The following is a 15,610-nucleotide window of genomic DNA, read 5'->3' on the forward strand; positions in this document are numbered from 1 at the left end:
ACCGAGCAAGTGGACCGGATGGCCGAACAAGTGATCTATGAGTTCCTGCTCAAGGAGTATCAACGATCAATGAATGAAAAAGATGCCAAGCTGCAAACCCTAAAAGCTGAGCTAGAGGCCTCTAAGGCCAAACTTGTTAAGCTCAAAGAAGAAGAGCCCGATTGATGATAAGCTCACAAGGTTGAGTATCTTCGCTCAAAAGATTTCAACCAGATATTGTCTGATCGAACCATTAAACTGTTCGAGTATGACATTGAAGGGACCCTCAAGCAACTAAAGGAGGGTGGTTATCTCTCTACCGAGGTTCCCCAAACTTTCATCAAAAGGCAAAAAATATTGGAAGTGATCCCAGACGATGTCGTCGCTGACTTTATGTAATGTTTCTTTCCAGTTTACAGCGACTTGTTGTAAGAGTTAAGGAACTTTTCATGCTCTACACTATATATATTTGCTCTTTGCCTTAGAATTTTCATCTTTGAATGCTTTAGCCCTGTTGTACCCCTTTCATCTCTCAGACTTCGCTCTCTTGATTTACTCAAGTAACATTATAAAGAACCTTAATTGCCTTGGTTTTTCGAAATTCAGGGAGAGTTCCAACACTCAATAGTGAAATCAAGTTCACTTGTTACTTAGCTCAACTGCTCGGCTTGGATCGACTTGACGACTTGAGATCCAAGCCAAGTAGCTCAAGAGTCTAGATATTTGGTTGTGAGAACGTGCTCACTTATAACTTAGACGATTGGCTCGAGAGTCTGGATACTTAGGTGTAAGAGAATGGTCAATTATAACTAAACTGAATGACACGAGAGTCTGAGACTTGGGTGAGAGCAGACTCATTTATAACTTGGCTGATCTACACGAGAGTCTGAGACTCGGCTTGAGAACATGCTCACTTATAACTCGATCGAATGGCACGAGAGTATGAGACTTGGTGTGAGAACATGCTCACTTATAACTTGGTCAATCGGTACGAGAGTTTGGATACTTAGGCATGAGAGTATGCTCACTTATAACTCAATCAATCTACATGAGAGTCTGAATACTTAGGTGCGAGAGCATGCTCACTTATAACTCGGTTAAATGACACAAGAGTTTGGGACTTGGCGTGGAAGCATACTCACTTATAACTTGATCAGCTCGAGAGTCTTGGTCTTGACGTGAGAGCATGATCACTTATAACTCGACCAATCGGCAAGAGAGTTTGGATACTTCGGCAAGAAAGCATGCTCACTTATAACTCGGTCGATAGATATAAGAGTCTAGATACTTAGGCGTGAGAGCGTACTCACTTATAACTCGGTTGAATGGCATGAGAGTCTGAGACTTGATGTGAGAGCAGACTTACTTATAACTCAACCGATCTGCACGAGAGTCTGGATAATTAGGCATGAGGGCATACTCACTTATAACTCGATCGATCGGTATGAGAGTCTAGGACTTGGCGTGAGAGTATGCTCACTTATAGTTTGGCCGATTGACCCGAAAGCCTGGGACTTGGTATGAGAGCATGCTCACTTATAACTCAGCCGATCGACAAAGAGTCTGGAACTTGATCATTTTTTACTTGCAAATGTCTGCATTTGTTGAACATAAATTTGTACAAATTACACAAATTTAGTACAAACTTACTATCAAGCCTGGTAGGGATATAGATGATTTGCACTCCATGGTCACTCTAGGTTTTTCCATTTTCATCTTGCAAGTTATAGGATCCTGAGATGAGTTTTCGTGTCACTTTGTATGGTCAGCCCCCAAGGGGCTCTAACTTATTGACATAGTTGATCGGCTTAATCCTCTTCCATGCCAGGTCACCCACTTGAAATGACCTAGGAATAACTCTCATGTGATAGCTTTGCTTCATTCTTTGTTGGTACGCCATCAATCGAGGGCTGCTTTATCTATGATTTTCTCCCCTAAGTCCAACTCCATAAGGCGCTGATCGGAATCCCCTCGTTATACAACTGTCTCTAATCAGATTCAACGCCAACTTCAATCAGTACCACTGCTTCTCCTCTATACACCATGTGGAACGAGGTTATGCCCATGACTTCTCTAGGTGTAGTGCGATGAACCCACAACACACTTATAAGTTCATCAACCTAGTTCCCTCTCAAGGGTCTAGTTTAGTTCGGAGTCCTTTGAAAATTTCTCTGTTGGTGACTTTCACCTGGTCGTTGCTCTGAGGATAAGTCATGGACGTGAAGGCTTACAGGATGCCATAGCTCACACACCACTCTTTGATCTTCCGTCCTTGAAATTGTCTCCCATTATCAAACATAAGCTTGTGAGGGATACCGAACTGGCACACAATACTTTGCCATAAAGGTTTAATAACCATTTGCTTCGTTATTTTAGCCAATGGCTCGGATTCCACCCATTTAGAGAAATATTCTACCGCCATGAGTAAGAATTTCCTCTGACTGATCGTCATTGGGAAAGGTCCTACAATATTCATGCCCCACTAATCGAATGGATAGGAGATGATTGAGGTATTCAATGCTTCCGTGGGTCGATGCAGTATATTTTGATGCCTTTGACATGATAAACATGTGCCCACCACTCGAGCTATGTTTGCTTACAGATCGAGCCAAAAATATCCAGTTAATAAGATCTTCTGGGTGAGCAATCAACCGCTCGGATGACTTCCATAGAAACCTTGGTGTATTTCTTGTAAAATACACTAAATGTCCTCCGATCCAATACATTTTAATAAGGGCCTTGAGAAGACTCTCTTGTATAGGTGGTCTCCTATCAATGTAAATTGACCGGCTCTCATTTACCAACCACGGCTGCTCCCGATCGGCCGATAAGTTTCCTACTCGGAAGAACTCCATCAACGGCGTTCGCCAGTCACTTTGTATTTTTGTTTGGACTGGTCTTTCGATATGAGCCACCAGTAGTGTTTGCTCAATAGGCTTATCTAGCGCTAACGAGCCCGATAAACTAGTTTTCTTGGCCAACTTATTTGCAGATTGATTATCCGTCTGGAGAATCTTTTGTACTGCTACTTCTTATAATCCCACCTTTAACCTTTCAAACACCTCGATATATAATTTCAACCTCATATTATTTATTTCAAAGTTACCTGAGAGTTGTTGGACCACCAGTTGGGAATCTGAGTAAATGAGAACCGTAGTAACTCCCACATGCTTAGCTACCTATAGACTGACGATCAGAATTTTATATTCAGCCTCATTATTAATAGCCTGGTAATCCATCCGGATGGATAGTTGCATTTTATCTTCACGCAGTGATATTAAGAGGATCCCTACTCCGCTGCCATACTGGGTGGACAATCCATCACGTAGATTTTCCATGTCTCCTTTGGCTCGAGATTTTGCAATTCTGTTACAAAATTAGCTAAGGCCTGTGCTTTGATGACCGATCTAGGTTGATACTATATATCAAATTCACTTAACTTCGTTGTCCAATTGATAAGCAGTTCAGACACCTCGGGATTGAGGAGAACTCGACCCAGTGTGCTGTTAGTTAAAATAATTATAGGATGAGAAAGAAAGTAAGGGCAAAACCTCCGAGCGGCTAATAAAAACCTGTACACTAGCTTCTCAAGAGCAGTGTAGCTGCATTTAGCATCTTTTAATAAATGACTTAAAAAGTACACCGACTGTTGTTTATTGTCATCTTGTCGCACCAATGTCAATCTGATAACCCGCTCGGTAGAAGACAAATAGATCGAGAGCAGCTTGTCGATGATGGGCTTCACAAGTACAGGTAAAGAGGATAAATAACTTTTGAGCTCCTCTAGTACCTTATCACATTCGGCGTCTCATTGAAATTTTGTGGCCTGGTGAAGTATCTTAAAGAATGGCAGACTCCAGTCGAACGGTCTTGAGATGAATTAGGAAAGTATGATAATTCATCTGATCAGATGTTGAGCCTCTTTTAGATTGCATGGCGGGGGCATATCTTGGAGTGCCTTCACCTGCTAGGGTTAGCTTCGATTCCCCTCTTAGTCACAATATAGCCTAGGAAGCATCCACTTCTAGCCCCGAACAAGCACTTGTTTGGGTTAAGCTTGACCGTACTTCCTCAAGGTTCGACATGTTTCCTCAATGTCTACACACAGATCAGCAGCTCGGAGGAATTTTATCAGTATATCATCAATATATACCTCCATGTTTTTATCGATCTTCCCTCGAAACACCTTGTTTATAAGCCTAGTATGTTACTCCCACGTTCTTCAGTCAAAACAACATGACATTATAGCAGTAAGTTCCACCTGCTGTAATGAAGCTGACGTTTTCCTGATCCTCCTTGGCAAGCGGGACCTGATGGTATCCTTGGTATACATCCAGCATACATATCAATTCACAACCTGTGGTAGAGTTCATCACTTGATCAATGCATGGTAGAGGATAGTAGTCCTTAGGGCATATCTTGTTTATGTCTTTGAAATCCATGCAGACCCGTCACTTGTTGCCTAACTTTGATACTAGCACCACGTTTGTAAGCCAGCTCAGAAAGTGCACTTCATTCCCGGATGTTTCTAGCTTTGAGTAACTTTTCGACTTCCGCTCGGATAAGTTGGTTTTGCCCTACTCTAAAATCTCTTTTCTTCTGTCTGACCAGCCTAGCACCCAATCAAACATGCAAGTCATGCTGCATCATAGTTGGAGAAATACCTGAAAGCTCATGTGTTGCCCAGACAAACACATCACGATTGTGTTTCAAGTAGACAACCAGCTTGGCCTTCTACTTAGAGCTTAGATCGGCTGCAATGAAGGTAGTGGATTTCGATCAGCTGAGATAAATTTGTACTTTTTCTTTTTCTTCATAGACCAAAGTAGGCAAAGCCTCCTGGATTGCATTGACCTCTAACAGTTCAGCTTTCTGAGCAGCCCGTGACTCAGCTTCCACAATCTCTACATAGGATTTGCATGTTATCAGTTGGTCTCCCCTCACCTCTCTAACTGAGTCACCTACTGAAAATTTAATTTTCTGGCAGAATGTAAAGACGATCGCCCAGAATTCGTTCAGTGCTAGTTAGTCAAGTATCACATTATATGCCGAGGGGGCATTCACCATGATGAAATTTGTCTGGCCCGTCCCCCACCAGGGGGCGTCCCCCTTTGATCTCCGAGAGAAATAGTAAGACGGACTTGGTCAATCGGCTATACTTCATTGCCTGTGAACCCATACAGGAGTGTTGTCATTGGTTGGAGTTCATCCTTGTCTATCTAAGGTTGGTCAAATACCTTTTTGAATATTATATTGACCGAGCTACCCGTGTCAATAAAGGTACGATGAATATTGTAATTAGCAATCACTGCCTTAATAATTAAGACATCATCATGGGAGATTTCCGCTCCCTCCAAGTTTGAGGATCGAAACTAATTTTTGGTCCTTGCGTCTTCTCCTTGCTACACTTGATCACATGGATCTCCAATCGTCGTGCGTATGATTTCCTGGCCCGATTGGAGTCACCATCAGTCGGATCATCTACTATCATGTTGATGTCGCCTCGGGCAGTGTTACCGTGATTTTCTTCCTCCCGGTTCGAAAGGCGTGACAATCGCTTAGTCGATGCCTAAGCCGCGTCTTTGATTATCTTTTTGTTGGGGTTGTTGCTGGTTTCGCTCGGCCGGTATATTGCCTTGACCTTGGGGCTTGCTCAATCGGCGATGATGTTGGCGGGTGTGAGAGGGAGATCACCGGGGGAATCCTTGAGGGGTCGGTTGACGCGACCCTAGATTAAAGTAGTAGCAGTCCTTCGTGTTGTGAGTCGTCGAGCGATGATAAGAGAAAAACACATTGGAGTCCACTGTTGGGGCTTGAGGAATCTCGTCCGCTCAACTTCCATATGCTGGACCGCATGCGGTCGAGACTCATGATGTTGTTATTGAGGGCCTGCTTGGGGTCCTTTTAGGGGCACATTACTGTTAACCGATCGACGCTCAGGAACAACAGTAGGCTCGGGGATCACTTCTTTCTTCTGAGCTGATTGAGCTTCTTCAGCATTGATATATTTTGTAGTCCGTCCGAGCATATGATCAAAATCCCTTGGAGGCTTCTTGATAAGGAATCGGAAGAAATCATTATCTGGGAGTCTTTATGAAAAGTCAGTTACCCAAATTTTTTGAGTGGTCGATGGGACGTCCATGACCACTTGGTTGAATTTCTTGATATATATTCGTGGTGTCTCCTTGGGCACTTGCTTGAGTGAGAACAAATTCATAGTCATTTTCTGATAGTGATGGCTGCTAGCAAAGTGTTGGAGGAAGGCTGCTTGGATTAAAGCTATATATGGATCCGACCAGCAATCGCTTGAACCATCTCTACGGTGAACCAGATAGAGTAGTGAGAAACATTCGGCATTTGACTCCATTAGTATACTGGTGGAGTGTAGTTATATTGTCAAACTTGAGTAAATGATCCTCATGATCAGTCGATCCTCCATATTCTCCGATTGACAGAGGTCGAAAATGAGCTAGCAGCTGCTCATCAAGGATTTCTTGGGAAAATTGCATGTTTACTCGCTCGGGAGAATCATCGGCCTGACGAGCTTTTCCTTTATGAGCATCCTAAACGGGCACATTTTCAGAAGACGACCCCTACGTCTTCTCCGCTCGGCCATGTTCTTCCAAGGGTATTTGGAATAACACCCTGTAATAAGGGATTAGTGAATGCGACACAAGTGGCAAGTAGGCCGGTAGGACAGGCACTTGGGGTTAAACACCCGGCTGAGGGTGGTTCGGTTGTGGCCCGAGTGAGCCCTCCAGTGGGGTTCTATGTTCAGCATGTTGGCCAGTAGCAGATATGGCTGGGTTGTTCAACGCTCGGCACTCGACTGCCGCTTGCTATTGTTGTTGTACTATCCTTGCAGCTCGAGTGTTTATTAATATCTGTTGGACCCCGTGGTAGTTTTGATGTGATCAACCAAGTTGGTTAGGTCCTGCTGTGTTTGATCCCTATGTCTGAGTGTGCAGGAGCTTAGGAACACAGGAAGTCGAGCGGAAGACGCAGCTAGCGAGAAGGACGGCACGGGAAGGGAGTCGACGGGCTCGGTGCGTCCAAAGGACGAGAGAGCTACGGAAGAGTACTCCGGTGGGCGTGAAGAGCATGCACGATGTTCGAGGGACGTTAAGCCGGGACGGAAGGCTGCTCGAGGAGAAGGCCGGGAATTGGGTTCGGGTGATCCCTATTCCGGTTGGCCGCAATCACCCAAAAGAACGGAGCGTCGGAAGCTGAAGAAACCAAGCTGGAAGCTTGGAGGCGCCCTTGAAGGCGCCCTGGAAGGCGCCTTCAACCCTGTTGAAGGCGCCCTCAACAGGTCAGATTTGACCGTTTGCGTGCGGATAAAGTTTTATCCTCTAAACATTGAAATTCTTTATGAAAGCTTTGTCTAAGGAAGTGGTTGTTGCTCCAATAACCAAGAAGGCCTAGTGCCTCGTCACGACCTGGAAGCTAAAATATTGAAAGCAAATGTTTAATTAACTTTCTGAAAAAGCATTAAACAAGAATCAAATAATGCTTTGAAAGGTTATCAAATATTTGTTAAAATTTCCTTAGAAATTGTTTTGAAATATTCTAACTTAAATTTTTTTGGTTAGAAATTTTGTTTTGGAAAACTTCATTTGACTTAGACTGTTTTTTTTGGAACATTTAAAAATTTACTTAGTTTTTTTTTAACTTAGAAAATTTTTTTCTCGGAAAATTCAATTTAACTTCGAAATTTATTCAAAAATTCATTTTTACTTAGAAATTTTTCTAAGTAAAATTTTTCCCCCCTCTACCCACGAGCTCTTATACCAATTGTTATTTTTTAATTTATTTTCGAATTTTGATTTATTTGATTTTTGAATTTTGAATTTAAATTCGAGTTTTGATTTCTGATTTTTTGAATTTTGAATTTAAATTCGAATTCTGATTTTTGAATTTTGAATTTAAATTTGAATTTTGATTTCTCATTTTTAACTTTTGAATTTTTATTTTGAATTTTGAATTTTGAATTTAAATTTTGAATTTTTAATTTTAATTTTGAATTTTACATTTTTGCTACTCTCCCCCTTTGCCATATATAAAAAAAAAACATAAGCGAAGATAGACACCCGATTAAACAAGACTTTGAAAGCACTTAATAGTTTATAACTCTCATTTCTTTAATTTCTGAAAGCAAGGAGTTAAATTTTGCAAAACTGTGCTCTACTTTGGAATTTACAAAGTTAGAATTCAAAGTAAGCTAAGTTTTAAACTTTGAAAATAAATATTGGTATTTAATTTTAGACAATACTTATTAAATTTTACAGCTAGGAGGGAGCAAAGTAGCTAAAAAGTTTGATTTAGGAAGTCAGTTGGTCCTTAAGTCCAAGCATGAGTCAAGTTTAATAGATTGACTTTAAGAGGTATCAGAGCCCTAAAGATCAAAACATGCTTAACCAGAAAACTGAGTATCCTTCACCAACTGTCTAACCTTTAGCTACTTGCTGATTGCCTACAGGGCAACAGCTTTCACATGGTTAGTCAAGTTAAGTCTATTTGGTCCAGATATATTTGACTAGAGCTGGAAGACTTAACTTGATTGATGTATATTGCGTATTTAACGTTCAGACTCATTTCGATGCACAGATATAAGCACTCTTGAGTCCAGGCTGTACCCTATGCATCTCACGCCGTTCTAAGTCTTTCAAACACAATCAAGGTATACCTAGGTGCTTGTGAGATGCTCTGGCTTAACTCTAGGGGAACATGATTTCTAGGGGGAAAGCTTAGGCTCAGTCCAATTTTTGAAAAGTCTAATAAAGTGGAATTTTGAAAGCTATTTTTCCTAGATTTTTTTAAAAAAACAAGTTAATAAAATGAGACACCTACTCTACCCAACACATTCCTATTTGCCTTCTAAGTGCACTGAACTCAAGTTCAGGTAAGGGTTTTGTAAAGATGTCAACTAGGTTTGATTTGGACTCAACATGTTGGATTTTGCTCTGATACCAATTGTTGGATCGAGACGCGCTAGAGGGGGGGGTGAATAGCGCTCGTGGCTATTTCGTTCAATTATCGGAATCGTAAAACGTTCGTAGAGTAATTAAAGCAGCGGAATAAAGGAAACAAACACAAGAACACAGTCGTTTACTTCGTTCGGAGCCTAGGTCGACTCCTACTCGAAGGCCCGCGATCCTTGATCGCTTTCCGTGGGCAACAATTATAAGCTCGTATGAATATTATAAACTAATTACAAATGTAACTGTAATTAAAATTATACCAACAACAGTAGTAGAAAAGAAATCTGAGCTCCGGGTCATCGGAATGTTGCAACAGCACTTCAGAAGCAGTACTTTAGCAGAACACAGCAGAATGGAAGCTTGGAAGTTGTTTTCTTCAATGCTGCTCGAAGTCCCCTTATAAAGGGCATCCAAGGCGCCTTGGAAGCCTCCGAAGGCGCTTTCATAGCTCCGAGTCCACCGTGCAGATGAGCGCTGACCAGTTTGCGCTTATCACCTTTGAGGGCGCCTTCAAGAGTCTTTAAGGCGCCTTCCAAGGCGCCTCCAGAGCCAGCTGAGGCGCCTTCAACCCTGTTTCGCGGCTAGGTCAGCTTTTGTACCCGAGACGCCTCCAAGCTCCATGGAGGCGCCTCGGACACTGTTCATCCGAGGAGAACTTTATTTCTTTGTACCTGCAAAATGTGTTAGTCCCAAACAATATCCTGCAACACAAAGTTAGCATAAACCATAGTATGAATATGATAACAATATTCTGACAGTCTCCGGACTGTCCAGGCCTGACTTCAGATTTCCATCCGGAAACCCTAGGTCGACCCAACGCCTACTGTTCCCTCTACGGGGAACGCGTTCTCACCTACTCCACTCAGGAGATTTACCTGTTGCCAGTCGATCCTCTAGATCGACTAGACTTTTGCTCAGCACTCGACGCTTCCGGACTTTCTGCTGGACATCCGCTTCCCGGCTAGTCCAGTCTTTCAACTGGTTCGCGACACCAGGACTTTCCACCTAGGGTTACCACCCCCTAGGACTTTTGCCTGAAGTCATCGACCTGCCAAGACTTTCCGCATAGGGTTACCACCCCCTAGGGTTTTCCCTTTGCCTAACCGCAGCTAGGACTTTCCTGAATTCCTCAAGAAGACTTGTTATATTACAAAACACCTTAACTTTGAATCCTTTGCCGTTATCAAAACACGAGTTCGATCGTCAGATGCTTCCCGCACCAACAATCTCCCCCTTTTTTATTATGGCAACTCTAATTCAAAGTTAAGTAAACAAATGAATAGATGAACAATTTTAACACAGGCAAATTTGCTAAGAATAAATAAACACTTTTAACACAGCAAATTTGCTAAAGTAAACCCTACGAATTTAAAGTTTAGCGCCAACTATATGCTCCCCTTAACTGTTGCTCCCCCTTTTATATTATTTTAAATTTGAATTTTACATTTTTGCTCTGATAAGTCTTATTGTAGGCAATAAGTTTTATTGCTCTGATAACTGTTTAATAAGTCTTATTATAGGTGCAGCGGAGGCCGGCAAGAGGGGGGTGAATTGCTGAAATCAAAAAATAAAAATACCCTCCTCGGATTTCAACTCAGAAATAAATCAGCAATAAAATAACAACTAAATTAAGGAGACAGAAAAAGAAACAGAAACAGAATTTAACCTGGTTACAACCAAGGAGGTTGGTAATCTAGGGCGATGAAAAGCTCTACTAGCAGAATCTCCTTTACTGTAGGCGGAGAAGCCTTTTTACACTTAGAACGCTCACTTAGTTGCTAGGAATTGATTACAAGTTGGATGCTTGAGTTGTTGTTGAATTCCTAGCTCAAGGGGCCTTTTTATAGCTCCTGGAAAGTCTATCCCGAGGGTCCAAGGCGCCTCCAACAAGGTTCAAGGCGCCTCCAGCTCGGTCAGCGGATAAAATTTTATCCGCACGCAAACGGTCAAATCTGACCTGTTGAGGGCACCTTCAACAGGGTTGAAGGCGCCTTCAAGAGCGCCTTCCAGGGCGCCTTCAATGGCGCCTCCAAGCTTCCAGCTTGGTTTCTTCAGCTTCCGACGCTCCGTTCTTTTGGGTGATTGCGGCCAACCGGAATAGAGCTCACCCGAACCCAATTCCCGGCCTTCTCCTCGAGCAGCCTTCCATCCCGGCTTAACGTCCCTCCAACGCCGTGCACGCTCTTCACGCCCACCGGAGTACTCTTCCGCAGCTCTCTCGTCCTTCGGACGCACCGAGCCCGTCGGCTCGCTAATCTCCTGCACACTCAGACACAGGGATCAAACACAGCAGGACCTAACCAACTTGGTTGATCACATCAAAACTACCACGGGGTCCAACAATCTCCCCCTTTTTGATGTGCATCAACCCAAGTTCAAGTTAAGGTAACAAATAGACATAAAAAGTAATTTTAAAGAAAAATTACTAAACTAACAAGTTAAACATAATTTTTTTTTTGCGCAACACTTTTTATAAAAACAAAGGAAATCTTTAATTTTTTCTAACTCCCCCTAAACATTTATAAAAATAATAAAAGAAATTTTAAATTTATCTAACTCCCCCTAAGCTTGTACCTTACTCTCCCCTTTTGATCACAGAAAAAATGGGGTCTTTAAGTAAAAATTTTTTTTTAAGTAAAAATGAAGTTTTGAAAAATTTCTAAGTAAAAATGAATTTTTGAATAAATTTCGAAGTTAAATTGAATTTTCCGAGAAAAAAAAAATTCTAAAAAAAATCCTAAGTAAATTTTTAAATGTTCCAAAAAAAACAGTCTAAGTCAAATGAAGTTTTCCAAAACAAAATTTCTAACAAAAAAAAATTTAAGTTAGAATATTTCAAAACAATTTCTAAGGAAATTTTAACAAATATTTGATAACCTTTCAAAGGATTATTTGATTCTTGTTTAATGCTTTTTCAGAAAGTTAATTAAATATTTACTTTCAATATTTTAGCTTCCAGGTCGTGGCGAGGCACTAGGTTTTCTTGGTTATTGGAGCAACAACCACTTCCTTAGACAAAGCTTTCATAAAGAATTTCAATGTTTAATTTTTCTCTCTTTAAGCTTTTTAATTAAAAATTAATTCAGCACAGATTTTGGAACCCAATAAAGGTTCCTTCCAATAGGATTAGTCAAAAACTTAGGGGGTACATAGTTTCTTGGTATTTTCCTAAGTTGACCTTGATGCTTCCTTATATACCAATTTAATTTACCATAAATTCTTAATTTTGAATTTGGAAATTGATTTAAGCATGCAGCAGATTTCAGTTTTTCAATTTCTAATTTTAATTTATCATTTTCTGATTTTACACTATCATTCTTTTCAAGTGGACATGCTTTTGCTAATTTCATTTTTAATTCTTTATTTTCTTTTTCTACTTCGAATAAAGTCTTTAGAAAGCGATTTAATAAATCGAAATGACTGAGACGGGGTTAGATTGCGTACCTTACTTACTTAAAGACCCCATTTTTGCTGTGATCAAAGGGGGAGAGTAAGGTACAAGCTTAGGGGGAGTTAGATAAATTTAAAATTTCTTTTATTATTTTTATAAATGTTTAGGGGGAGTTAGATAAAATTTAAAATTTCCTTTGTTTTTATAAAAAGTGTTGCGCAAAAATTATGTTTAACTTGTTAGTTTAGTAATTTTTCTTTAAAATTACTTTTTATATCTATTTGTTACCCTAACTTGAACTTGGGTTCATGCACATCAAAAAGGGGGAGATTGTTGGACCCCGTGGTAGTTTTGATGTGATCAACCAAGTTGGTTAGGTCCTGTTGTGTTTGATCCCTGTGTCTGAGTGTGCAGGAGCTTAGGAACACAGGAAGTCGAGCGGAAGACGCAGCTAGCGAGAAGGACGGCACGGGAAGGGAGTTGACGGGCTCGGTGAGTCCGAAGGACGAGAGAGCTGCGGAAGAGTACTCCGGTGGGCGTGAAGAGCATGCACGGTGTTGGTTGCTACTCGGAAAACCTAGAGGTTCCACTGTACAAAAATTTTGTACAAAGGTCTGAACCTTTTCCTAGCTACCATGTGTTCTTTTAAATTAAATTTTGGATCGCCTGCGGAACTTAACACGTTTGATCCAAAACTTAATCTATTTGTTCTTTAAGGTTTAGACTTGGATCTCCTGCGGAACTTAACACGTTTGATCCAAATCACCTAAGTTATTAATTCCATTAAATATTAATTTCCATAATTGGTTCCCAGTACTGACGTGGCGAGGCACATGACCTTCTTGGATATGGGAACAACCACCACCGACTAGACAAAACCTTTTATGGAAAGCTAATATTTAATTTCCTAAAATAACTTTAGGTCAACCAAAAAGAACAATCAAATCACAAGGAAAAGAAAAATAAAAGAACACAACTTCGAAAAACATATTCGAAATACTAGAATCGTAAGCCTCTTGTATTTGGTATTATTTCCATAAATAACTAGCATGATGCGGAAAGGAAAAATTACTAGTTATACCTTATAAAAAGACCTCTTGATCTTCTACCGTATTCCTCTTCTAACCTCGGACGTTGTGTGGGAAACGATCTTCCGAGATGAGAACCACCAAGCACCTTCTTCTTCCTTGCAAGTTTCGGCCACCACAATTCTCCAGAGAAGTAGAGGTCCCGCCACCACCACCAAGCTCCAAGGGATGCAAGAAACAAAACCACCTTTCTCTCCTTCTTCTCCTAGCTAGAACCGCCACCATCAAGAGCTCCAAGAGAGGTTGCCACCGGCCATAAGAAGAAGAGAAGAGGAAGAAGCTAGGGCCGGCCACCAAGAAGGAAAAGAGAGGAAGAATAATAGAGTTGATCACCCTGAAGGCACCTCTACCCCTCTTTTATAATCCTTGGTCTTGACAAATAAGGAAATTTTAATAAAAATTCCTTAATTCTTTTGTCATAAAAAGAAAAATTATTTTAATTAAAAACAATTTTCTTCTTTTAATAATAATGGCCGGCCACTTCTAATTCCCAAAACAAGGAAAATTTAATTCACACAAGAATTAAAACTTCCTAATTTGTTTCTAGAAATTTATAAAATTTCTCCAATAATTTTATCCCTTCATGATTGGTTAATAAAATGAAATTTTATAAATTAAAATTCTTCTTCTAAACATGTGGATAATTTCCAAAAGGAAAGTTATCTCTAAAATTAAAATCTCTTTTCAATCTACAAATAAGGAAAGATATCAAATCTTTTCTTAATCTTTTATAGAAACTAATAAAAGAGAATATTTAATTTTAAACTTCTCTTTTAAATTATTATCATGGTCAAAAAGGAAAGTTTTTCTTAAAATAAAATCTCCTTTCAATCTACAAATAAGGAAAGATTTCAAATCTTTTCTTAATCTTTGTAGAAAGCTTTAAAAGGAAAGATTTAATTTTAAACTCTCTTTAAAACTATGATATCCACATAAGAAATAATTTTTAAAAAATCCTTTTAATATGATGTGGTGGCCACCTAAACTTGGGCTCCAAGCTATTGGCCGACCACCTTAAGGCCAACCTTGGCCGGCCCTAAGCTTGAGCTTCAAGCTTAGCTTGGCCGGCCCCTATTGGTTGGGTAAGAAGGTGGGTATGTGGTGGGTATAAATCTCTATATACAAGAGGCTACGATAGGGACCGAGAGGAGGAATTGGTTTTGGTCTCTCGATGAAATTAAGCTTCCCGTGTTCGCCCCGAACACACAACTTAATTCCATCAATAATAATTCATTCCACTAAAGAACTATTATTGAACTACCGCACCAGTCCCAAATTACATTTTGGGCTCCTTCTTATTATGAGTGTGTTAGTCTCCCTGTGTTTAAGATGTCAAATGTCCACTAATTAAGCGAGTTACTGACAACTCATTTAATTAATATCTTAGTCCAAGAGTAGTACCACTCAACCTTATCATCATGTCGGACTAAGTCCACCTGCAGGGTTTAACATGACAATCCTTATGAGCTCCTCTTGAGGACATTCTCAACCTAGATCACTAGGACACAGTTTCCTTCTATAATCAACAATACACACTATAAGTGATATCATTTCCCAACTTTATCGGGCTTATTGATTCATCGAACTAAATCTCACCCATTGATAAATTAAAGAAATAAATATCAAATATATATGCTTGTTATTATATTAGGATTAAGAGCACACACTTCCATAATAACTGAGGTCTTTGTTTCTTTATAAAGTCAGTATAAAAAAAATGACCTCTAATGGTCCTACTCAATACACTCTAAGTGTACTAGTGTAATTATATAGTTAAGATAAACTAATACCTAATTACACTACGACCTTCCAATGGTTTGTTCCTTTCCATTATGGTCGTGAGTTACTGTTTATAATTTATAACTGATAACATGATCCTCTGTGTGTGACACCACACACCATGTTATCTACAATATAAATTAATTGAACAACTACATTTATCATAAATGTAGACATTTGACCAATGTGATTCTTATTTCTAGATAAATGTTTATACCAAAAGCTAGGCTTTTAGTATACACTCTAACAATCTCCCACTTATACTAAAAGACTAAGCTGTCATATCTGCTGTCATACATCTGATTCCCAACCCTTCAACATGTCCATCAAAAGCTCTCGCCTTAAGGACCTTAGTGAAAAGATCTATAGGTCATCATCTGATGCATTCTAGG

This window comes from Zingiber officinale, chromosome 2B (assembly GCF_018446385.1).
Source record: "Zingiber officinale cultivar Zhangliang chromosome 2B, Zo_v1.1, whole genome shotgun sequence".
Lineage (NCBI taxonomy): Eukaryota > Viridiplantae > Streptophyta > Magnoliopsida > Zingiberales > Zingiberaceae > Zingiber > Zingiber officinale.